Source organism: Oryctolagus cuniculus, chromosome 2 (genome assembly GCF_051225735.1).
Source record: "Oryctolagus cuniculus isolate XC-2025 breed Fujian yellow rabbit chromosome 2, ASM5122573v1, whole genome shotgun sequence".
In the NCBI taxonomy this organism is placed as follows: domain Eukaryota; kingdom Metazoa; phylum Chordata; class Mammalia; order Lagomorpha; family Leporidae; genus Oryctolagus; species Oryctolagus cuniculus.
The window spans coordinates 101,766,512-101,793,409 of record NC_142868.1 but is presented as its reverse complement, the minus strand read 5'-3'; the positions used below and the strand labels follow the sequence as shown (position 1 = coordinate 101,793,409).

At 39.9% G+C, this 26,898-nt stretch overlaps 1 long non-coding RNA gene across 1 annotated transcript in view; it reads right to left on the bottom strand.

The window, feature by feature from the left end:
* Positions 1-3,792, bottom strand: part of LOC138848533 (uncharacterized) — a 32,406-nt gene extending 28,614 nt beyond the window's left edge. The window contains exon 1 of the long non-coding RNA XR_016229645.1: positions 3,363-3,792. This is a non-coding gene — a long non-coding RNA (uncharacterized LOC138848533). The remainder of the gene's footprint in view (positions 1-3,362) is intronic.
* Positions 3,793-26,898: the final 23,106 nt, after the last annotated feature.

The window sequence follows — 26,898 nt, the reverse complement described above, 5'->3', positions numbered from 1 at the left end:
TCAACTTTGAATTTCAAATAATTAAATATAAATAAATAACAACAAAAATTTATTTAGCAGCTAGTAAGAGTTTGAGATTATTTAACCTTCTTCCCTTGGACGAGAAAGATTTTGACACAGGAATTTTCAGCAGACTTATTGGAAAAGACTTGCTGGAGAGGAAAGCATATCAGCAAATGAGAAGCTGAGCTATGCTGCAGCCATGAGAGAAGCTTAATTTGAACTCACAAAAAGATCTGAGGTTGCAGTTCCCCTTCAGAAAACGTCCAGTTTCAGATAAAGAGAAGACTTTTCAGTCTTTAGGCATAGTATCCACTCAGAAGAAGAGAGTCATGGGTGATATGGAGATGATACCTAGGAGAGAACTCAGAAGAAGACCACCAAGAGCTAACATTACTGTCAGGTGGCAAAATAAGGACAGTCTATTGATCCTGATGAAGGCATGTGGACCCCAAGACATAGAACCACTTACCAGAGTATTATCACAGCAAACTTATTAAATCATTTTATCATGGCATCTTACAGGTTGTGACAAATGATCTTAGAAACTTTAAAGTTTAAGTAATTTAGATAAGTCACAGGGCTAACTGGTAATAAGGCCAATATTAAAGCTCTTATATCAGTCTCCAATGTTTCCATTATTATTCATGCCCTCTTAAAGGGGAAGGAGAGAAGACAAGAAAGGGCATACACAAGGGATGGAGAAAAATCTACAACATGGTACTAAAATTTCCCATTGCTGTGGACCTTTGATATTACAATAACCCTGACAAGGCCAGTTCAATTGCAAATGTGAGGCCTCATGATGCATCTTCCTCTTGTATAACTTTCAGAAGGAAGGGATCCATGTAGTGTCACAGGTGGATGTTAGGTGGTAGCTGGAGGGCAGCTAGGTACTGTCAACACAATGAACCAGTGGTAGACTACTGAGTGATCCCTTAGACTTCATGTGTGTCTCTCCCTGCATGCTCACTTCTGAAGTCTTTTACTGCAGACAGGGAAGAGCAGCAGAGCACAGTAGGATTGGTTTGGGGGATTAGTGGATTAGGGGAAAACTGGACTCTGACACTTTTTGCCTGGTTCCTGTGCAATTAGAGGCACATCTTCTGGGGTGCTGGTCCAGCAAGTGACACCACAGTTGCCAAGTGGCTACTCATTATTTTGTGATGACATTTGAAACAGAGGCAAATTGGACATCCACATGACAAAAATTGAAATATAACATTATTATATTACACCAGTAAAGAATTTCAACTTAAAGGGTAGGCTTACATACAAGACCTGAGAATTCAAAACTCCTTAAAAATGGGAGCAAATTCATTGACATTAATCTCAATGAGTGTTTAGATGTGACACTAAAAGCACATGTGACAAAAGCAAAAGTTAAGACCACAAAAAAGTAACAAAAAAGCATTCTGCATACTAAAGGTAAAACTGAAAAAGTTAACCCAAAGAATGGAAGAAAATAATGGAAAACCTCAGTCTGACTAAGAAAGCAATACAATGAACACAGAGAACTCAAAAACACACATTGCAATAAAAAATGCACAAAGGATTGATTAGTTTTTCCACTGAACATAAACAAGTAGCTAACAGGTAACTGAAAAGGGGCTCAACACTGTTATTCAAGACTACAATGCTAATTACAATGGTTATTAACTCACATATGTTAAAATGACTATTATGCAAAAATAAAAAGATAAATTAGACCAGATGTGGAAAAAGGGGAATATATAAATCATTGGTGGGAATAAAACTTGGTATATCCAATACAAAAACACTGTGTAGGACTTTAAACAAATTAATTATACAACATATGAAAAACCTACAACAGCATGTGTTTCCAAAGGAAATAAGTATCTCCAAGAAATACCTGTATCACTACATTCATTATCTACAAATACAAGATATGGAAATAACCACATTGTCAACAGATGAATGAAGAAAATGTGACATACACAGAAACACACACACACACACCACACACACACACACACACACACAGAGGAATCATATGCAACCTTAAAAAGGAAATTCTACCATTTTGTCAAAACATGGATCCAAAAATAGGAATAGCTCAAGTGATATTGGGAATAAGGCCTTAAAAGATAATTGCCATACAATTTCAACTGTATATGGAATCTAAGAAAATCGCAATCACAGAAAAGAATGGTGGTTGTCAGGGGATCAGAGCAAAGGAAATCAGAAAACATTTGCAGTGAAGAGATAAATTAATTCAAGATCTTAAACACAGTATTTAAAATATTCAACACAGTATTTAAAAGAATACTCTATTACATACTCACAACTTGTTAATGTCTTATGTATTCTTTAAAAATGTAACAATGTAAGGTGATGGATATGTTACCTTTTCCTAAGCATTTCATGATTCTTGTATATGTACAAGATGATTACAAAAGTTTATAAAAAATGGGATTAAAAGATAATTTGAATTTTCCATAACTTTTGAAAATCCCCTCACATATAAAACATCAGGTTTCATATCTTGAATATACACACATTCTGTCAATTATACTCCAACAATCTTGAAAAAATTTAAACAAGCAAAAAGAAATAGGCTCCTATATGAAAATATAAATTCAAAATAACAGTAAACTAGAAATATCTTCAGGATTGGAAAGGCTTTCTTGGAACAAAATTTTTCAAACACTCATAAATTTAAGTAGCTAAAATTTCTATTTTGAAAGTGTTAATACAGACAACAGCCTGTCAAGGGAGCCTGTAAGTGCTAAGATAGCCAAGTGTCAAATTACAGGCCCTCCTGACTCTAAAACCTGGATGAAAACCCAGAGTCAAACAACACTTCTCTTTTTATCTTACCTAATCTATGTTACTACGTTACTGGAAACGGAAAACAGAGACCCCTCTAGGAACAGCTAAGCAAAGAGGTCAGCATCCTGGACAAGACCCTGCTGCACACATATTTAGAAAACTGGGGGGAATCAAGTCCTCACAGGGAAGGAAGGAGGAACCGAGGGCCGCATTAGGACAGCTCCAGGCCAGCATGAACCCCATACACAGAACCCACAGTCTCCCTAGTGACAGCTCAGTCCCCACTGCACACCTGGGGAGATGCGGGGCTGCCGCTACACAGCTGCCCATGGATGGCTCCAGGGATGCGAAGTCGCTGCGAGCAGGGAAGGCCCAGGGTGTCAGGGGTCTCCGGCGCCAGTCTCCCCCAACCCAGGGTCAGAGGGGACCAAGGAAAGTGCTATACCTGCGGCATTATGGTGCCCACAGATCCCAGAGATGACCTCTGGGAGGCCCACGTCTTCCTGGCCCTTCAGCAGCTCCAGTGCCTCCGCTTTCCCCTCTCTGGACACCCGGGCCCACACACTCACCGAGTCGTGGCGGTCAGCTTCCTAGATGTCCAGCGTCGCTGCCCTCCAGCCCCACACCGTGAGTGAAGGTGGAAAGCGGCGGATTCCGATTGGCTTGGGCGCCTCGCAGCAGCGGCGCCATCTCCTAGGAGCTGGCGCACGCGCAGAACTGTAAAACAGACGACTATGGCATCAAGACTCCTGGATGTCATCTCCCTGATTGGACAGTTTGCATGACACATCACAAACGACGCAGCCAATCAGCGTCCTCCATAGCTGGGATGCCCCAAGCTCAGGTTGTGTGGATGGAAACAGTAGGAGTGGAGGCCTGGGTCAGGAGGGAAACTGCTCCTCCTGGCCCCTCCTCCGTGCTGCAGGAGAGCCTCTCACCTCCCTGCTGCCCTCTGCTGGTGTCGCCCTGTGTCTTCCTGTCCTCCCTGGCGGATTCTTTCTGGAGCTTGCGGTAACCTGTTTCAGGTGAGCTAGAATTTTGTCTGTTGACTTATGGGCCTCTCTTTTGCCTCGTATTTTTGCTCGTTTTTCTGTTTGGTCGTTTGTGTTGCTTTTTTAAATATTGATTTAAAAATGCTTAAAGATATCACATTTAATCCTTTTTTTCCCCTTTTCTTCTGTTAGTATTTGTTTTCTATTCTGCCTGTTGATCTTTCATATTTTCTATTTGTTTCTTGCTGGTACTTGGTGATCTACTGGATTTTATATATTAATCTTTCCAGCAGTCTGATACATTCATACAGCAGTTGTATTTGTTTTTAGATTTTATGGACAATCTATATAAATATCTCCAATATATTGACCATATATTGCTTAGAAATTTATCTTTACTTTGTTATTGTTTTTTTTCTCTTTTTCCTCCACTACTTTTCTGATAAGAAGTTGGAGATAGTGGAGGAAGCCTGTTCTAGTTTTCCTTCCAGGAAAAAAAGGTTTCAATGATCCTGTATTAATTGTGTTGTTTGTTATAGGATCCTTTTAAACAATCTCAATCAGAATAAGGAAACAATTGCTTTTACTATACTGCTAGAAGGTTTTTTTTACTAGATGTTGAATTATTAAAATTATTTTCAATATTTAAATGATCATGCAATTTTCTTAAATTTATCAACTATCTCAAAAATTTACAAGGCTTGCTTACCAATGTTAACAGCTCTTGAAATTTTTATTATATCTCACTTGTTATTAATTATGTTTTCATATGTTATTTCCTTTATTAACCTAATATTTACTAAGAATATGCATATCTGTTTATGAAAGGAATACTTAATTTGCTTTTTTATATTTTATTTTATTTTATTTAATGAACATAAATTTCCAAAGTACAGCTTCTGGATTACAATAGCTTCCCCCCCACCTATAACTTCCCTCCCAGCCACAACACTCCCCTCTCCCACTCCCTCTACCCTTCCATTCACATCAAGATTCATTTTCAATTATCTTTATATACAGAAGATCAATTTAGCATATATTAAGTAAATATTTCAACAGTTTGCACCCACACAGAAACACAAAGTGTAAAATACTATTTGAGTACTAGTTATAGCATTAATTAAACACCTAGGAGTAATTGTGTATTTTTTTTTTTTTGACAGGCAGAGTGGAAAGTGAGAGAGAGAGACAGAGAGAAAGGTCTTCCTTTGCCGTTGGTTCACTCTCCAATGGCCACCGTGGCCAGCGCACTGCGGCTGGTGCACCGCGCTGATCCGATGACAGGAGCCAGGTGCTTCTCCTGGTCTCCCATGGGGTGCAGGGCCCAAACACTTGGTCATCCTCCACTGCACTCCCTGGCCACAGCAGAGAGCTGGCCTGGAAGAGGGGCAACCGGGACAGAATCTGGCACCCCGACCGGGACTAGAACCTGGTGTGCCGGTGCTGCTAGGCAGAGGATTAGCCTAGTGAGCCATGGCTCCGGCCAGTAATTGTGTATTAATTACAGAGTTCAACCAATAGTTTTAAGTAGAACATAAAAAATACTAAAAGTGTAAAGTATTAAGCTCTTTATTTTCTTTTCTTGTTTGTTATATGGTTATTTTTTTATTTAATAAATGTGAATTTACAAAGTGCAACTTTTGTATTGTGGCTTCCCCCCCAAACCTCCCTCCCTCCCGTGGCCTTCCTCTCTCCCACTCCCTCTCCCATCCCGCCCTTCATTGAGTTTCATTTTCAATTACCTTCATATACTGAGATCAACTTAGTGTATACTAAGCAAGGATTTCAACAGGCTACACTTACACAACCGCACAAGGTATAGGGTATTGTTCGACTAGTAGTGTTGTTTTTAAGTTTCATAGTAAAACACATTAAGGACAGAGATCCTACATGGGGAGCATGTACCCAGTGACTCCCGTTGTTGATTTAATAATTGGCACTCTTATTTATGACATCAGCAATCACCCGAGACTCTTGCTATGAGCTGTCTAGGCTATGGAAGCCCCTTGATTTCACCGACTCTGAACTTGTTTAGTCAAGGCCGTATCACAGTGGAGGTTCCTTCCTCCCTTCAGAGAAAGGTGCCTTTCTCCTTGATGGCCTGTTCTTTCTGCTGGAGTGTTGTTCACCAGGATCTTTCATTTAGATTGCTTTTTACCACCGTGCCATGGCTTTCCATGCCTGTGAAACTCTCATGGACCTTTTAGCCAGATCTGAATGTCCCAAGGGTTGATTCTGAGGCAGGAGTGCTGCCATTCTATGTGGGATACTTAATTTGTATTTCAAGTTCTGGTCAACGTGCATCCTCATCAATGTTTTGCTGGCTTTCCAAAAGAAATTTTAAAATAATTTCTGCTTATTTCCACTATGAATATGTGTGGGAAACATAGGTGGTTTCATTCTTTCTTAAATATTTGGAATATTTTATAATTCTAGATTTGAAATTTTTTCTATAACTTTTTTATTGGTTGGTTGCTAGTTTTCAAGTTGTGGTTCAACTTGTTTGTTTTAAGTAGGAGTTTTCCTATTTTATGTTATATTTGTGTTCTTGGGAATTTGGTTTTCAATATATAATGAATTTTGACTTCTAGTCAAATTTTACACCTAAGACTATCACACATTTCTTCTAGCATTCTGACAAGGATATATTATCTATAAAGAATTATTTTAATTCTTGAAACTTGATATTAGTGTTACTTTTCCATTTGTATTTATAATTACATTTACTTGTATGTTAATTTTGTTAATATTTAAAAAATATATCCTGGTTTGTGGTACTTCAAAAACATCTTTTTATATCTGCTATTATCATTTTGAATACCTTTCTTCTATATACTTTCAGGTTTCCTTTTTTTAATTCTTTATTAGGAAGCAATGATGATTGATTTTTAGTTTTTTTATTCTAACATTCATATAAGGCTATAAATTTTATCTAAGCATTGATTTATCTGCAGCCTATTTATTCCCTCATAAATTTCCAATCTATATGTACAGAGCCTGGCCACCTCCAGTGTCACCATTCCTAGGTAGCCATCACAGACTACATGTATTTCCATTCTTGTGTCTGAAAGACATCTGTTGTGATTGGTAAATCAATGCTTCAAACATTAGAGACAAATTCTTTACAGCTTGAAGAGCAGGCAATCACACCATATCAGCTACCATTTACATGTCTGCAAAATGGATATGGTTCCTGCAAATGCATTATGTTCAGTGCAAAATCTTTTTTTTAAAACTTTTATTTAATGAATATAAATTTCCAAAGTACAGCTTATGGATTACAATGGTTTCCCCCCCATAACGTCCCTCCCACCCGCAACCCTCCCCTTTCCCACTACCTCTCCACTTCCATTCACATCAAGATTCATTTTCATTTCTCTTTATATACACAAGATCAGTTTAGCATACATTAAGTAAAGATTTCAACAGTTTGCTCCCACACAGAAACATAAAGGGAAAAATACTGTTTGAGTACTAGTTATAGCATTAAATCTCAATGTACAGCACACTAAGGACAAAGATCCTACATGAGGAGTAAGTGCACAGTGACTCCTGTTGTTGACTTAACAAATTGACACTCTTGTCTATGGCATCAGTAATCAACCTAGGCTCTTGTCATGAACTGCCAAGGCTATGGAAGCCTCCTGAGTTCACTGACTCTGATAATTTTTAGACAAGGTCATGGTCAAAGTGGAAGTTATCTCCTCCTTTCAGAGAAAGGTACCTCCTTCTTTGATGACCCGATCTTTCCACTGGGATCTCACTTGCGGAGATCTTTCATTTAGTTTTTTTTTTTTTTCCCCAGAGTGTCTTGGCTTTCCATGCCTGAAATACTCTCATGGGCTTTTCAGCCAGATCCGCATGCCTTTAGGGCTGATTCTGAGGCCAGAGTGCTGTTTAGGACATCTGCCATTCTATGGGTTTGCTGTGTATCTCACTTCCCATGTTGGATCACTCTCCCTTTTTTATCCTATCAGCTAGTATTTGCAGACACTATTCTTGTTTATGTGATCCCTTTGATTCTTAGTCCTATCATTATGATCAATTGTGAACAGAAATTGATCAGTGCAAAATCTTGAAATAAATGTATAGTTTTTCAAAAATATACATTCCATTAATTTTGGAAAAATTATTCTATACATAAATTTCCAGTTTTCTAGCACCAAAATAAACTTACCTTTTAGTTTCATTCTCCATAAAAATTTTGAAATCCTCATTGTTCATAATATATATAAGATGTGGCCGGCACCGTGGCTCTCTAGGGTAATCCTCTGCTTAGCAGCGCCAGCACACAGGGTTCTAGTCCCTGTCAGGGCGCTGGATTCTGTCCTGGTTGCCCCTCTTCCAGGCCAGCTCTCTGCTGGGAGTGCAGTGGAGGATGGCCCAAGTGCTTGGGCCCTGCACCCCATGGGAGACCAGGATAAGTACCTGGCTCCTGCCATCGGATCAGCAGGGTGCACCGGCCGCAGCATTGGAGGGTTAACCAACGGCAAAGGAAGACCTTTCTCTCTGTCTCTCTTTCTCTCACTGTCCACTCTGACTGTAAAATATATATATATGGTGCTTATATTTTAATTTTTTAAAATCAAAAATATAATTTATTTTTCAAGTAAGTACATGAAAATTTAAAAAACATGAAAAGTTGTTGGAAGGTTTTCAACTTGGTTTTTTTATTTGTCACATATGTTTTGAAGAGATCACTTGTTCTTGAGACTGGACAGTAGGATAGAAACAGTAAATGCTAAGAAACAGAAAGGAGACAGTAGAAGTTCTGCAGGAGAGAGTATTGGTATCTTGAATCAGTCAGGTCACATTACAGAAATTGAGATCCTGACTTCACTCACAATGTATTAGAAACATCTCATAAAACTTACAGAGTGATTCTATGTTAGAGATCGGCATACTTATATGTGATTTCTAGGTTTGGATGTTGACTTTGAAAAGTGCACATACACTGTACACATCTATTCAAAGCATTATTAGGAAAAGTATAGTTAGTTTAAGGGATCTGGGCCCGCTTCATCATCGGAACAGTCTTGTTGTAGGCTCACTAGCTAGCCCAAAATGGAATCCCTGGGGCTTGCCAGCATTTTCTATGAGGAAAGGGAGTTAAAAATGTAGTTCCATGAGGCCAGTGCTGTGGCACAGTTGGTTAAGCCACCATCTGCAGTACTGGGATCCCATATGGGAGTTTGAGCTGTGGCTTCTCCACTCACAATCCAGCTCCCTACTAGTGTGCCTGAAGGAACCCCTGGTTCATTGCTTTTGCCTGGGCCATCCCTAGAACATTGTAGTCATTTGGGGAATGAACCAGCAGATGGAAGATATCTCTCTTCACCATCCCCAGTTCCCTAATAGCTTGTCCATGAATCCTTGTGAGTTAGGTGAACATTTTCCTTTTTCTTTCCCACTACAACTCTCACCATCCCTCTTTGATTTCAGTTTGGAAGTCCAAGAGGCATTTTCTTGGGAAGCAGAGCTATTTCCACCTTCCCCAGCCATCAACATCTATTTCTGCTTGCTCCTAGGGAACTTCGTGGTCAGCAGGTCTCTGAAAGCTTCTGCTATGCAGAGCCTGTGATCAGCCTCTTGCTGATCTTGGTGGAGTCCATGGTTTCTTGTTGCTTCAGCTGCTCCATAAGAACCTCCACCAGTAAAGCCTGCATATTTTTGTATTTTTTAAAAAAATCTTATTTAAGTTACCAAAATTTCATGCATTTCATATACAGGTTTAGAAAGTGATACACCCCACATTATCCTCTGTCACACCAATATTACAAACCTTTTCCTTCCTACCTCTGCTATTCCCACTCATAAGTTTTACAGGATCCATTTCAATTTACTTTATACTCATAAGGTTAATCATACATTAAATAACGAGTTCAAAAATTGGTGTAAAGTAAAAAAAAAAATTGTTCCTCAACAGAAGAGACAGGGCTGTAAACAATCATCAAATCTCAAAATAAACATTTCACTCCAGTGGATTACATTATAGATACGATATTAGTTAGCACAGGTCAGAGAAAACACATGATATCTGTCTTTTTGGCACTGGTTTATTTTATGAAGTATAATGACTTCCAGTTGCATCTGCTTTGTTGCTAAAGTCAGGATTTCATTTTTTTAAACTTATGAGTGGTACTCTACCATAATTTCTTTATCCAATCAACAGCTGCTGGACATCTGGGTTGATTCCATGTCTTAGCTACTATGAATTGAGCTGCAATTAACATGTAGGTACAGATAACACTTCCATATGCTGAATAATTTTGTTTTGGGTAAATTCCCAGGAGAGGGATGGCCTCATCATATGCTAGATTTATATTCAGATTTCTGAAGTGTATACATACTGTCTTCCACAGTGGCTGGACCACTTTACCTTCCCATGAACATTGGGTTAGGGTACTTTTTTTATCCCGCATCCTCACCAGCATTTGTTGTTTTTAGATTTCCGTATGAGAGCCATTTGAACTGGAGTGAAGTGAAATTGCATTGTGGTTTTATTTTCATTTCCTAATTGCTAATGACCCTGAGCCTTTTTTCTTTTCTTTTTTAAAAGAAAAATTGATATATTAGCACAGGTCAGAGAAAACACATGATATGTCTTTTTGGCACTGGCTTATTTTATGAAGTATAATGAAGTATCAATTTATTTGAAAGGCAGAGTTACAGAGAGGAAGAGAAAAAGAGAGACAGAGGAAGAGAGAGAGAGGGAGAGCGAGCAAGTGAGCTTGCATCCATTGGTTCACTCCCAAAATGGCTGCAACAGTCAGAGCTGGGCCAATCTGAAGCCAGGAGCCAGGAGCTTCTTCCCACACAGGTGTAAGGGCCCAAGCATTTGAGTCATCTTCTACGACTTTCCCAGGCAATAGCAGAGAGCTGGATTGGAAGTGGAGCAGCCAGGACTCAAACTGGCACTATAGGGGATGCCAGCACTGTAGGCAGTGGCTTTATCTGCTTTGCCACAGTGCACTTCCTTTGAGCCTTTTTTCCAGTATCTGATGGCCATTTGAATTACCTCTCTTGAAAAATGCCAGTTCAAGTCCTTCACCCATTTCTTAACTGAAATGTTTGTTTTGTTGTTCTTGTAAAATTTATGTAGCTCTTTATAGATTTTGTTTATTAACCATTTATCATTTGCATAGTTTGCAAATGTTGAACCATCACTGCATAGCATGAATCATTCCCACTTGGTCTATGTGAATGAACTTCCTGAAGTGTTGTTGGATTCCATTAGTTATGTGATTGTGTGTGGGGTATTCTACAATGAGGTAGTCTACACTGGGGCTCAACTGTTAAGGCTTAAGTGGTTGGAGAGTTAGGGATCATCTTCCTCCCTCTGCAATTGGGGGACCTTAGGCTAACACTCTGTTTTTTCTTATCTAGAAAATGGGCATAGTAGTGGCATCACACTGAGAATGATGTTGGGAGTCTGCTGTGAGTAAAAGTGGTAAACAGATGTATGTCTACTACATAAAAGTGCTCACACCTGAACATGCATATGTGTGCATTGTACATAAAAGCATCCAAACAAGCACATGTACATTCCTGGATGTGTGCCAGATACCTGTAAGGTGCTCACATGCAGACACATGTGAATGCACAAACCTATACCTGGCACACAGGAGGTGCTCATACCTGCACATGGGCCTGCATGAATGTGTGTCTGACATACAAACATTCCCACACCTGAACATGTACACACAGATATGCACCTGTTACACAAAGATGTTCACAGAAGCACATGTGTTTGCATAGCTGTGTGTCTGGTACACAGAAGGAGTTCATACTCATGTGCACACATAAGGCCCCAAAGATGGGAGTAGGCACAGGTTAAGTTGGGTACCCAGGTTCCTAATTCAGACAAGGTGTCTAAGTAGGCCCCAGGCAGAGGTTATGTAGGTAGACTATCAAAAAAATGTCAAAACAATTTGGCACACAGCAGATACTAATAAAAGTTGTCCCCCTTCGGCCTGAAGAAAGTGTGTGACCTACAAGGTGAATAAGCCACATTTGTTTCAGAAAACATTTTCTGGAGCAAATGACCTGCAGAAGGAGCACTTTACAGGCCTCTCAGCTAAGAGGATCATTTTACCTCTGGATTTTGCCTTTATCATCTGACTTTTGCAGAGGAGTTACTGCTGCTGCATTTTCTTAGCACAGGAGCCCATCACTTTTACACCTCTCATGGCAGACACAGATCCAGACACAGGACACAGGAAATTCAAGGGTCACCTGATAAAAATAAGAAGTTTTTTTTTCCTATCTGGACATCCTGCAAAAATAGGCTCGGTCTCAGGTAAGAATGGCAATATTATGGTTGGAGGATAGTAGAAGTAACTCCCAGATCCTGAGCGCTACAAAGACAGATATCTTTTTATGAAGATTTATTCATTTATTTGGAAGGCAGAGTTACACACAGAGAGGAAGACACAGCACACACACACACATGCACACACATACACAGAGGCAGAGAGGAGAGATACCTTCATCCAGTGGTTTGCACCACAGATGACTGTAATGGCTGGTGCTGAGCCAGGATCATCTTCTGGGTCTTCCACATGAGTAGCAAGTCCCCGAACACTTGAGTAATTCTCCACTGCTTTTCCCAGACCATTAGCTGGGAAATGGACCAGAATAAGAGCAACAAGGATGTGAACTGGTGTCCATATTGGATGCCAGCCTTTCAGATGGGAGCTTTAGCTGCTATGCCACAGCAACAGCACCCCTCAATGACAGGTTTTTATCACTTGTTTTGTCACCCTTATTTAAGTATAAGGAAAATATTTCTTTCATTCCCACATGATTTTGCAATTAAAAAATACAGGACACACTGATAAATTTTAGTTTCAGGTGAATGATGAATACCTTTTATTGTGTTCTTCATTGCAATATTTGGGAATTAATTGTGCCAAAACATTGTTATTTGTTTGAAATCCTAAATTAACTGAGAATTCTGAGTTTTATCAGAAACCATTTGTTGGTTCCTGCAAACCATGGAGCAAAAGTTGGATGAATTACTTCCATTCTGCTTAGGGACTTCCCTTGGGGGTAGGAGAGATTTTATCCACTACTTCCACTAGGATAAACCTAGCTTTATTTTTCTCTCAAGTTTTATTTAAATATGAGATTAAAAAAGGTGATATAACTCACTAATGGATGAAATTTCCAAGTTTTGCAACCAAGAAATTTCAGGTTCTTATTCAATCTCACTTCCTTAAACCCCCCACTTTTTGACAGGCAGACTGGACAGTGAGAGAGACACAGAGAGAAAGGTCTTCCTTTTCCATTGGTTCACTCCTCACTGGCCGCTGGCCAGGAGCCAGGTGTTTCTCCTGGTCTCCCATGTGGGTGCAGGGCCCAAGGACCTGAACCATCCTCCACTGCACTCCCGGGCCACAGCAGAGAGCTGGACTGGAAGAGGAGCAACTGGGACAGAATCTGGCACCCCGACCGGGACTAGAACCTGGTGTGCCAGTGCCGCAGGCAGAGGATTAGCCTATTGAGCTGCAGTGCCGGCCAAAACCCTTTCTTATACTCACTCCTTCTGGAATACCAAGAACAGAGTTAGAGGGGATTACTGAATACAAGCACCTTGCACCCCTTTTCCTCAAATGGCCCTGAAAAGTGAATAAGGAAACCATAGCTGCTCAGTCCTCCTAGAGAACAATAATATCTTTTGATTTTTATAATTCAGAATTCATTGCTGTTAGTCTTCATATTCCACAACACATCATCCAATCTTATAGTTCCTTGGTACTTTCGTTTTAAAAATTCTTTACTCCAGAAAGACCTATGAAGACTGTTTAGAAGATAACTTAGAATCCAGAAAGCATTACATTGGAAATGCTTATCGCTCTTCCTAAGAAAGAACTGATAAACACATATGGGTATCTATTTGAGGTATATCCATACACAAGTCTATTGCTAGCTGAAAGCATTTTGTTCACCTGAGAAAGCCCCATCTCTCTTAGAGGAATTTCAGTAAGGCATCACCTGCACCTGGACAACTCAAAAGCAAATATCTCAACAGGTGGACAGCATCTTTATTCAACAAAAAAGTGTCACTTCCACTGTGAAGGTTCAGTCCTCACCAGACAGGATGTGTGCTTTGATGAGCATGATGAAAGCAACCTTTCAAAAACCCTACTCTGCATATATGGGGCATTTTGTGTTTTACACAAACTAAATAAGAAGGTAGAGTGCCCTGATGATGCAGCTATTAAATATTATTATGATGTGACAAAATAGTCAAATGTTTGTGCTGAATGCCATCTAGGAGGCAATAAAAGTGTAGGTGATTACAACAATATAAAGCAACAGAAATAAAAGACAAGTTGGAAAATACCTATTAATGTATAAATGGTGATTGTGGGAGCATTGTGTGTTTAAGCTTTTCTAATTATTGTCTCAAACCTTAGAAAAATTTTAAATTTTTAAACATAATTTCAAAGGAATTTTTTCACTGGATTACATAAATAACAAGTATTTTAGAACTGTTACAAAACCAACATTAAATCTCAAAAAGCTCAAAGGATAAAAAGTGAACATGAGGGGCCGGCATTGTTTTGCAGTGGGTAAAACTGCCACTTGCAGTGCTGGCATCTCATATGGGCACCATTTTGAGTCTCAGGAGCTTCACTTCCAATCCAGCTCCCTGCTAATGCACCTGGGAAACCAGTAGAAGATGGCCCAAGTCCTTGGGGCCCTGCACCTGTGTGGGAGACCTGGAAGAAGCTCCTGGCTCCTGGCTTTGAATTGGCCCAGCTCCTGCTGTTGTGATCATTTGGGGAGTGAACCAGCAATTGGAAGACTTATCTCTCTCTCTATGCCTCTGCCTCTCTGTAACTTTGCCTTTCAAATAAATAAACAAAAAAAAAGTGAACATGAAAGACCCAACCTTAACAAACATTGGGCAATCACAGATATTCTAAGGTACAGATTGGCTGGCACCCTGCGATGCTTATGTGATGAAGACCACCGTTGCCCTGAAGAGGTGCACTGAACTGGGCAGGTTCTTCTGGGATAAGATATGTGGCAGGAACTTGGATAAGGACAGGAGAGTTGGGAAAGGCATTCATGCTAAGGGCAAATGTCAAGATAAAGGAAGAGAGGTGGGAAAGCGTGCTTGTTTAATTAGAGAATGGTTATTTAGAAAGTGGGCTCAAAAACAGATGCATGTACCCCAGAATTGATATACAACAATCCATTACATTAGAAGAATTAATTGGAATTTTTGAGTTTTTTTTAAAGATATAAGTGTAACCTTTTGTGTATGCTTCTAAGGAAAAAGTGGCTGTCTTTTATGCATGTATGAATATACTATACACATGTATGAGCTGTATACAGCAAAGCAAGTCCTTACTGACAAGAGTGTTTAATCTTCTTCACTTGGTATTGGGGAAGTACCTTCAACTCTCCCTGACAATTTCTTTGTCTATTTAGCCCTAACATGGTTTGCCTTTTTTAATTTTCAAAGTTGTTTTTTGTTTATTTACTTGAGAGGGAGAGAGAGAGGAAGAAGAGAAGGCAGAAAGGGAGAAGGAGAGAGAGAAGAGATAAAGGAGACAAAAGACAGAGCTCTCCTATGCCCTGGTTCATTTTCAAAATAGGTAGAACAGCCAGGAATGGGCTGATCCAAAGCTAGGAGCCAGGAATTCCATCTGTTTCTCCAGTGTAGGTGGCCATGATCCAAGTATTTGTAACATCAACTTGCTGTGTCCCAGGATTTGTGTCCAAAGAAAGCTGTAGTGAGGAGATCAAGCTGGGAATGGAATTAAGGCACTCTGATACAGGATGCAGCTCTCTTAATAGGCATTTTAACCACTAGAGTAAATACCTGTCCCTGCTTTTTTAAGGTAACAGTCATGGTAATTAGACTTCATGCCTATTTGGAATGTCTAGAAGCTTTCAAGTCAGCTTAGGGCAATTCTAGACATGGTAGATTCTGTTTCATGTCTAGCAATATAAGGAGATGCTCCTCTTCCTCGATCTCCTTTTTTCAAACTTGTGTGAAACAAGGATGATAAATCAGCCAGGAGAAAGTCACTGCCAAGGCTGAATTGTGCCCCCTAACCTTAAGTTCTGTGTTGAAATTATAACCTGTAGTACTCTACTATTTCATAGGCAGGTCATTTGTTAGCAGTTAGGGTGAGGTTATACTAGAGCAGGGTGAGTCACAATCTGATGTGGATGACATCCTTATGAAATGGATTTGCAGGCAGACATAGGCAGTCAGAATACAATGTGCACATGAAGGCAGAGATCAGGGGTGTGTGTCTACAAACCAAGGACACCATAGATTGCCAGTAGCCCACCTGACACTAGGAGAGAGGCCTGGAGCATATTGCCCTCCACAGTTCTCAGAAACTGCCAGCCCAGCTGAGCATGATCTCAGACCTGCAGACTCCAGATCTGGGGGACAATGCATGTGTCTTGTAAAAAGCCATCCAGAGTATGGTGCTTTGTGATGGCAGCCCTGGAAAACCAACAGGAGTAAAGGCATTCTTGCCATTTTTTCAAATGCAATCTGGCAACTCAGAGGAGCAAATCATATAGTACCTTTTTACCATGACTTTAAAATAATTTATTTTAAAGATAATGAGAGAGAGAGAGAGAGAGAGAGAGAGAGAGAAAGAGAGAGAGAGAGAGAGAGAGAGAGAGAGCGATCTTTAAATATTGGTTCACTGCTCAAAATGCCCACAGTACCTGGAACTGGGCCAAGCTAAAAGCAGAAGCAAGAAACTCAACTCATGTTTCCCAACCAATTATACGTAATCTCTGCTGCTGCTTGTGGAGTCAGTACTTGAAGCTAGACACTCTGGTAAGGCATGTGGGCATCTCAATCAGTATCTTAACCACTACACCAAATGCCAGCCCTCTTAAGTTTTTGAAGTACCTACATATTTTTGTCATCCTGCACAAGAATATGTTTCTCCAGGATAGCTGAGGCCCTGGCTATGGTCATCTTTCATCTCCACATTAAGCCCAATGACTGAGCCACAAAACACTAAGAAATGTTGAATAGATGATGGAGTGAATGAATGGATAAGTATGTTTATGTTCCCTCTCCTTCTGGAAACTGCATCTCCATTTGGCCTAAGGGACATCATCTCCCACCCTCATAGTCTCTATAGTAAAATGTGGCTGCTTCCTCCAGCCAAGGGTGGGGCACAGGGCCTGAGTCTGAGCCTATCACTGCATTCTACACTCTTGCCAGAGTGGCTGATTTCTGTAATTGTGTAATGAGGGCTATTGGCATTTCAAGAAATGGGGAGGGATGTGATAGCATCCTGTTTGAGCCAACAAGGAGAATGAATCTTTCCTGCTTAACTGAGTGTGGCAGTGGAGTAGGTCTGACAGTGTTGGGGGCTGCCCTTATCCCAAGGTTCCTTAGGCAATGCAAGGTCAAGATATAGATCTCATATTTGATTTGGAGAGCTGGATCATGCTGCTTCTACCGCTAGGTCCACACGTGGGCTTCAGAATTGTGAGCCAAAAGTTTCCTTTTCCTTTTCGACAAATTTGCCTTAAGTTTTCTTTTTCTCCCTCTTTGAAACAATTCTAAAATACATATGATGAGATTTATCATTTTAGCCATTTTTAAATATGCACTTCAGTGGCATTAACTACACTCATACTGTTGCACAGCCATCACATTTGTCCATCTCTAGAACATTTTTCCTCATACAATTAAAATTCAGCATTCATTGAACATTAACTCTCCATTGCTCTCTCTGCACCCCTGTCTCTGGTGACTTCTCCCCACCCCATGCTGCTTTCTGTCTTTATGAATTTGACTACTTTAGGGATCTAATAGAAGAGGAGTTACACCATATCTGTCCTTCTGTGACCATCCTATTTCACTTAGCATGACTTTAAGTTCACTCATGATGAAGCAAGTGTCAGAAATTCCCTCTTAACATTGATAAATATTCAGTTTTATCGATTGACCACATATTGTCTGTTCACACAGAGATTTCTGGGAAATTAGGTTGCTTCTACCTTTGATTAATGTGAATAATGCTTCTGTGCACATAAACGTATACATAATTTTTTTAAGTACTTGCTTTCCACTCATTTTACTATATGAGGATACTTCAAGTTACTCATTGAGAAGCTGAATTAAAAGATGTTTATTTTGGTGCAAAAATTTCAAAATCCATGTAAACTTTTTTGCCATTTTAAATTTGTTTATTTTAATGTTGTTTTTGATTATCAAAGAAATTATTTAATTATGCTTCTTTGAATGAAATCAAACATGTTTTATGAACTTTGATGCTTTCTCAGTCTCATGGATTTCAAAATTTTCCAGGAAAATGAACTTAAATTTTAATTCCATTTTCCATGAACTTTTGGAAATATCCATGTATCCAGTATGTTGAATAATATGGTAATTTTATTTTTAATTTCTCTGGTGAATGGTTATATTGTTTTTAAATTCTCACCAGTTGTGCACAATAATTGGATTCTCTGTTACAACTAAAATAGTTCTCCTTGATACAGAACACCCACCCCTGTCTCATCACAGCTGTTACTCCCTGAGAAATATCCTCTATGGTCTATTAAAACATTTCACCCCCAACTGTATAAACATACATAAATATTAAGGTTTTCCTAGGAGGGATGGTGCTTCGATCTCTCCTAAGTTTTTAGCAATGATAGGAGGCTGTGGTAGTACATCTTGTCCTTTATCAGCAGTCCTATTGCTTTTTAATTTTTCTGATAATCATGGTAACTAGCCTGTAACCTCTAATGGGGATCTCCTTGGAAAGAATTCCTAACAGATCATCTGCTTTTGTCACTATAAATCTCTGAAAGGCCCAAACACTGATAACCATTCAAGACTGGGCATCCATTGACACTGTCAGAAGTCCAGTCCCTTATTTCTGAAGGATCAGAGGGAGAAGGGGTGGAAATGTTGTCTGCACCTATAGGGGGAGGGTCTGGACACCTCATACTCTGACACCCTTAAGCAGGCCTGAGCTCCCTCTCGGTAAAGTACCCATTGTGACAAATAGAAGGTATCAGATGTGTGTTAGTGTTCATCATTTTCCATGCAAGCTCTGTCTCTCTGATAATCTGCATGTGCACAGAACTGAGAGGGCCAAAAACCAAAAGTCCTGGAAGGTATGCACAAGAGGTTCATTGTGAACAAGATTAGAACACACATGGGCAGTAGCCATCATCATGGGAAGAAACAAATTTTTCAAAGAGTAGAAAATAATTTGGATCTTTAAAAAGAAGTCAATGTTAAATCATTAATTTTAAGAAATTGCATTAAGATTCAAAGGATAGGTAATAATTTCAATTTTTTTCCCATTTTCCTTGTCTCTAATCTCTTGGTCTCATAAAACACACCTGCTGCTCATATCCTGAGGTGAGATGGGAACAGGTGGAATGGATGAAGAATGGGATCTCTATCAGCCATGTATTCTTTCCCATGGCCACAGTGCTAATGATGCTGGTTTCCCTTCCTCTGAATCTGATCATTTCTCAGGCAGCAGCCTTCTCTGGCCCTGCTAAATTGTGTAGCCCCACTGTGATTTAGTTTTTGTTTGTTTGCATTTATGCTACTATGGCACAAGTTTTTCTCTGAGGGTTTGGGACAACCTGTGACAAGATTGACTGCCCTAACCAGGAGAAGAACTTGGTCTCAGGGTTACTTTATGTGTATAGATACGTAGAACAAAGGAATGGGGATAGGCTGTGATGTGGTCAAAAAGATCAATGAACTCAATTCTCTGCTACTTTGTGGTGAGAGTGTTCAGTTGTTCATGAGGGCATTATGGAATGAATAGAAGTTACTTTTCACACTAGCAGGACCCTAATGGGTATCTCACATGTTCACTCTTTGTTTTTGGTCATATTGATAATCAATGGTAATATTTGGGACCCAACTTCACTCAAGGCACTGTGTCAGCCATTCACATGCACCACCTAATTGACAGTCACCAGTCCCAGGAGGTAAGGACTTGAATAACACCCATTTTCCAGATGAAGAAATGGAGGCCATGGAGGTGAAAAAATCTGCCTAATTCACTGTCGAGTTCCCCAGTGGGGACCTGAACCTGGGCCTTCCAAGTCTTTATCTCTGAGCTACTGTGTGAAGACACAGAAGATAATTATATTAACTGTATGCCCATACCCCTAATACCATCACAACTTTTAGCTGCTAGCCAGCTCAACAGACTAAGTCCTATGCCTATGGGAGTGGAAAGGAAGACGCAGAGTTTGTCAAGGGGAGGGGCCACAAATTTGGATTTTTGCAGCATCAGACAGGAAGGACCCTGGAGATAATCTCCAGAAAGGATTTGATGGGAAAAGAATTTGCATGTGTGCTTGGGGAAATGTCCAGGATGAAGAAGACACACACAAGTGAAGGTGCTGGAAGATCACTGCTGGATTTAAAGCAGAGAAATTTCATAATATTTTAGGTTGTTCAGGGTCCAGTTTGCTAGGGAAAAGACCTGATGATATCATGATCAGCCATAGGCCTGGGATAACTAGGGTTAGAGCTGGAAGTTCAATAACAGCCCTACCCACAGCCTGGATGTAAAATGTCAGCATCATCAGGCTTAGAAAACAATGGTTTAATTTTCTCAAAATTTTTTTTCAAAATTAATTTATTTGGGGTGGTGGTACATGGAGACAGAGACCCTGGGAAAGTTTTTCATCAGTTGGTTCAATCCTCAAATGTCCACAATGGCTGAAGCTGGGCTTGTGTCTGGCTGGAATCAGGGTACAGGAACTCAGTCCAAGTCTCCCATGTAGGTGGGAAGGGCCCAAGTGTTCAAACCATCACCTGTTGCCCCCAGGGTTTTTATTAGTACAAAGATGGAAATTGAGCCAAAGCTCTCTAATATGGACATCTTAACTGTTAGTCCAAACACTCCTCTCTGATAAATCTTGTCTTGACCAAATACACAGCAGAATAGTGTTCATCTGCCCTGCCTTGCTGTGCCATGCCTTCCATTCCATTTTCAGGCAGCTGTAAGGATGAAACAAGGCAAGGGAAGGGTACAGTGACGTGTCAGTGACAGGTGTGTGGAGTCAGTAGAGATAGAGTTGAGTGGTTTTCTTATGGACTACTTGCCAGGTGCATGCTCTAGATCATAATCTAACTGAATCCCATCCAAGAACAGAAAAAAAATAAAAACAAAATGTCTTTGGCCATTGTTTCATAGGTTTTAGAGCATAACAATTGTTTATAGAGCATTCACACTGTATGAAGTATTATAAATAATCTAGAGCTGTTTTAAAGTATATGGGAGTATGTGTATAGGACATGTGCGATTGCTAGGCCCTTCCAAACAAGAGAATTGAGCATCAATAGGTCTGGTGCTAGCAGAGGAACCCTGAACCAATTCCCCAAACCAAGGAACAATTGTACTGATGCTACTTTCATTTTCTAGATGGAGAAATGGGAGACTTCTTCTAAGGTCACATAGCCAGTAAGTTGTAGAATGGGGATTTAGATTCAGGTTTTCCTGACTCCATGACATGTTGCAATCTGTTCATTTTACTCTATCAAAAAGCCCTAATTTTAGTATAAACACACACACACACACACACACACAGTCAGCTCACTGAAGCAGGAGTAGGATCCAGGGAAGGGAAGCTCTGGAAGCACCACTTATTTTGGTCATAGTAAGGCCCATCATGTTTACTGGGATCAGAGCAGAACTGAGGTTGGGAGACTTGGAAGCCATTCTCACAGATGCACATTCCATTGCCACTGAGGCCATCTGCACATTGGGAGCAAAGGCATGCCTTGTGGATTGTTAGGACACATACCAGCAATGGAGTGTCAGAACTCAGAACTCAAACAGAATCTCTCTCTCTCTCTCTCTCTCTCTTTTGACAGGCAGAGTTAGACAGTGAGAGGGAGAGAGAGACAGAGAGACAGAGAGACAGAGAGAAAGGTCTTCCTTTTTCCATTGGTTCACCCCCGAAGTGGCCGCCATGGCCAGTGCATTGCAGCCAGTGCGCTGTGCCAATCCAAAGCCAGGAGCCAGGTGCTTCCTTCTGGTCTCCCATGGGGGTGCAGGGCCCAAGCACTTGGGCCATCCTCCACTGCCTTCCTGGGCCACAAACACAATCCCTCGTGAAAGCACTTTTCTGGTCTCTTTGAGGGAAACTGATTCATCTGTGTACCAGTCATGATGAACAAGGATGAACTTAGTTTTCTTGAGTCAGGAATTAGAGCTTGAAGGGAGTTCATAAAAGGGAATCACAGTAAGATGGAAGTGATAAGACAGGGACCTGCACAATTAATGCCTGGCCTTTCTCTCTAAATTCTCATGTGCTCTGATACTACAAAATGAAGTGAATTCTTTCACAGATTAGCAAATTTACCTCCTATCTCCCCCCAGGTAGACCAGATTTGTGTGGTTCAACAGGCATCATAATTGGGTGAAGCCATCTTCCTGTTCACCTGCCCACAAGTGTTAGTATTGGCCATTTCTAACTCTCATCCACACAGTGCCCCTACTCATGGTTGTAGTTTTCCATTCCCATTGAAAGAACCTTATTACACTATGGGTTTATTGAATGCCCAGAGTTTTAATTTTCTCATAACAATGACAACATTGTTAAAATTTCTTTCTTTAAATAAATAAAGGGGAGAGTGATCCAACATGGGAAGTGAGATACTCAGCAGACTCATAGAATGGCAGATGTCCTAAATAGCACTCTGGCCTCAGAATCAGCCCTAAAGGCATTCGGAGCTGGCTGAAAAGCCCATGAGAGTATTTCAGGCATGGAAAGCCAAGACACTCTGGCAAAAGATCTCTGTGAGTGAGATCCCAGTGGAAAGAACAGGTCATCAAAGAAGGAGGTACCTTTCTCTGAAGGGAGGAGAGAACCTCCACTTTGACCTTGTCTAAACAAGATAAGAGTCGGAGAACTCAGAGGGCTTCCATAGCCTTGGAAACTCATGACTGGAGCATAGGGAGATTACTGATGCCATAGACAGGAGTGTCAATTGGTAAAGTCAACAACAGGAGTCACTGTGCACTTACTCCTCATGTAGGATCTCTGTCCTTAATGTGCTGTGCATTGAGATTTAATGCTATAACAAGTACCCAAACAATATATTTCACTTTGTGTTTCTATGGGGGTGCAAACTGTTGAAATCTTTACTTAATGTATACTAAACTGATCCTCTGTAAAAAAAAAAAAAAAAAAAAAAAAAAAAAAAGAAAGAAATTATCAACTCCCAACTTGACTCTCACTGGGATTAAACATGACAATAGGTCTGATCTGATTTCATCATCATTTAAAAAAATCATCTATTATTTTTCACTTTATGTTTCTGTGTGGGAGCAAACTGTTGAAATCCTTACTTAATGTATACTAAGCTGATCTTCTGTATATTAAGATAATCGAAAATGAATCTTGATGTGAATGGAAGGGGAGAGGGAGTGGGAAAGGGGAGGGTTGTGGGTGGGAGGGACGGTATGGGGGGGAAGCCATTGTAATCCATAAATCGTACTTTAGAAATTTATATTCATTAAATAAAAGTTAAAAAAAATTCTTTCTTTAGCTTTGACCTCCAAGTTGTATGAGTTAATGTTTCCCATTACATTTCATTGAGTTTTGCAGATGGGTTAAAAAAAACAGCCATTGAATAGAACTATATTTTAATGATAGAATATTTCCTGGATGGGAATTTAAAAAAAAACATATTTTAATTATTTGAAATACAGAGTAAAAAGGAGAGATATACAGATCTTCCACTTCCAGGGCTAGACCAGGCTGAAGCCAGGAGCTAAGACCTCCAACTGTGTTTCCCTTGTGGGTAGCTGGGGCCCATAACTTGGGCTGTCATTGGCTGGTTTCCAAGGCCCAATATCAGGAATCTTGATCACAAGTGATGCAGCCAGGGTTCAAGTCAATGCTCATATGGGATCACAGCACTGCACTACAATACTGGTCCCTTCATGGGATCTTGGAGATGAATGCAGGCAAACTCTCATATCGCTAGTAGAAGGAAAGTGAGGTTCAGAAAGCCATGAGTTGTCCAAGGCCTTCAGCCTGCAACAGGAGAGGAACAGGCTGGAAGCAGTGTCACTGAGCCATAACCAGCTGCATATCAGGACAAGATTCTTTTACACATATTCCATTTTTGTTTTCCAGTAACTAGTATATTTTTTTCTTAGAAAAAGTTACTTTTATTTATTTGAAAGTGGGAGAGATAGGAAGACAAGGGTAGATCTCCCTTTTGCTGGTTCATTCCTCAGATTTCTTGCCTCTAGATTTATGAAACAAAAAAATACTGTGTTAATGTCACAGTTTGTGGTCATTTGTAGTGGTAGTTGTAGGAAATTAGGGTACTTGGGAAGCCCCTGTTATGTGGAAACTCTCCCAAGGAATGGTGATTCACAATTTATGAGACAGAACTTCAGGCCTTTGTGTCTTCTCATCCCTCAGGGATGTAAATTAGGCTGTCAAATTCTCCTTGTCAGCTTTCTCAGAATTGCATCAAAATGTTTTCTGCACCAGTGGATTGTTGGACATCTTCTTTATTTTCCTAAAAATTTTCATTTCTCTGTCTCAACACATCAATGGAGCAGGATTAAGTTGATGGAGGGAGGAATGGGAACTGCTGTCAGTGTGCAAATCTTGCCATTTTAAGCACTGAGCTCAGTTTCTTCTATTGATACACCATTTTCCAGAATCTGTTCCTAAAATGAAGCATTCACAGCTTTTATTCTGTCTTTCTAGAGCACTAGTGATGCCCAGACAACCTCAACAAAAGCCCTCAATATCCTCTAGCTTATTACTGGATGAAACAATGTTGTTAGAAGAGTTTGATAGAACAGTGAATCTGATTAACAATTTCTTGACTAACAGCTCTCTATGATGCCCTTTCAGGAGCTGTGCTGAGGAAGACGGATTGGCTCCAAAACATATTTTCAAGGTGACAATGGACCACATGTTTTATGTGTCTATAATAAAATAAAGGTAAACATACATGGACTTGCTTATAATTGCTATGCCAAATGCCCAATCCTATCCCACTCCTACTTATTTTCTCTGCTTTTCTATTTAGCATTCTCTAATATTGATATTTGCTTATTAAATAAAATCTATATTGTTACTAATACTAAATAAGTACTTACTTAACATAGTTATTGTCCATTGAGTAGAATGAAAATTCCAGAGTTGGACTTTGTTCATTGGTTTATCACTAGGATTTAGAATGGTGCATGGAACCAAGCTGGCACTGAGTATCTATTGGTTAAGAGAATGAGGCAATCATTGTCACCATCTACAGTGACTCAATAGGATACAGAGTCTATATGCTACCAGACTTGGGATGATATCACAGGCAAAGGAGCTTAACTGAATATCCCAGCCTTATTTTCATTTTAAAAATAAGTTACATTTCAATGCCATCTCACTAGTCCCAGTGATCAATTTATGTTCACAATTGATCATAATGATAGGACTAAGAACCAAAGGGATCACATAAACAAGAATAGTGTCTGCAAATACTAGCTGATAGGATAAAAAAGGGAGAGGGATCCAACATGGGAAGTGAGATACACAGCAAACCCATAGAATGGCAAATGTCCTAAACAGCACTCTGGCCTCAGAATCAGCCCTAAAGGCATGCGGATCTGGCTGAAAAGCCCATGAGAGTATTTCAGGCATGGAAAGCCAAGACACTCTGGCAAAAGATCTCTGTGAGTGAGATCTCAGTGGAAAGAACAGGTCTTCAAAGAAGGAGGTACCTTTCTCTGAAGGGAGGAGAGAACCTCCACTTTGACTATGACCTTGTCTAAACAAGATAAGAATCGGAGAACTCAGAGGGCTTCCATATCCTTGGAAACTCATGACTGGAGCATAGGGAGATTACTGATGCCATAGACAGGAGTGTCAATTGGTAAAGTCAACAACAGGAGTCACTGTGCACTTACTCCTCATGTAGGATCTCTGTCCTTAATGTGCTGTGCATTGAGATTTAATGCTATAACGAGTACTCAAACAATATATTTCACTTTGTGTTTCTATGGGGGTGCAAACTGTTGAAATCTTTACTTAATGCATACTAAACTGATCCTCTGCAAAAAAAAAAAAAAAAAAGAAAGAAAGAAAAAAAAAAGAAATTATCAACTCCCAACTTGACTCTCACTGGGATTAAACATGACAATAGGTCTGATCTGATTTCATCATCATTTAAAAAAATCATCTATTATTTTTCACTTTATGTTTCTGTGTGGGAGTAAACTGTTGAAATCCTTACTTAATGTATACTAAGCTGATCTTCTGTATATTAAGATAATCGAAAATGAATCTTGATGTGAATGGAAGGGGAGAGGGAGTGGGAAAGGGGAGGGTTGTGGGTGGGAGGGACGGTATGGAGGGGAAGCCATTGTAATCCATAAATCGTATTTTAGAAATTTATATTCATTACATAAAAGTTAATAAAATAAATAAATAAAATAAATAAATAAATAAATAAAAAGAGAGAGATTTACCACGCATAACCTGAGGGTGTCACCTTTGCACACCCTTAACCAGGAAGAACCAAGCAGAGCTCTCAGGCCGCACCCATCTCAAGCCTCCAAGGCTCCTCCAACAGCAGGCAGTCCACTTAACACGGACACAGTATAAAATAAAAAAAAAAAAACGCACAGTGACGCAAGAAAAATTAACTATGCCGAGTAACAAACACAGAAATAGAGGGAGCAAGATCAACGATGACACTATGATGCCTCCAAATAAGCAAAACACCCCAAGCCAAGAGTATGAAGATGATGAGATAGAAGAAATGCAAGATACGGATTTCAAAAAATTTATGATAAGAACATTTAGAAGTTTTCAAAAGCAAATCCTTGAACTACAGAAATCCTTAATGGACAAGATTGAAAATCTCTCTCGTGAAAATGAAATTTTAAGGAAGAACCAAAATGAAACTCAGAAACTAGTAGAACAGGAAAGTGTGATAGTGAAGAGAAATCAAAATGAAATGAAGAGCTCAATAGATCAAATGACAAACACATTAGAAAGCCTTACAAACAGAATGGGTGAAGCAGAAGAGAGAATATCGGACTTAGAAGATAGAGCACAGGAAAACATACAGTCAAACCAAAGAAAAGAAGAG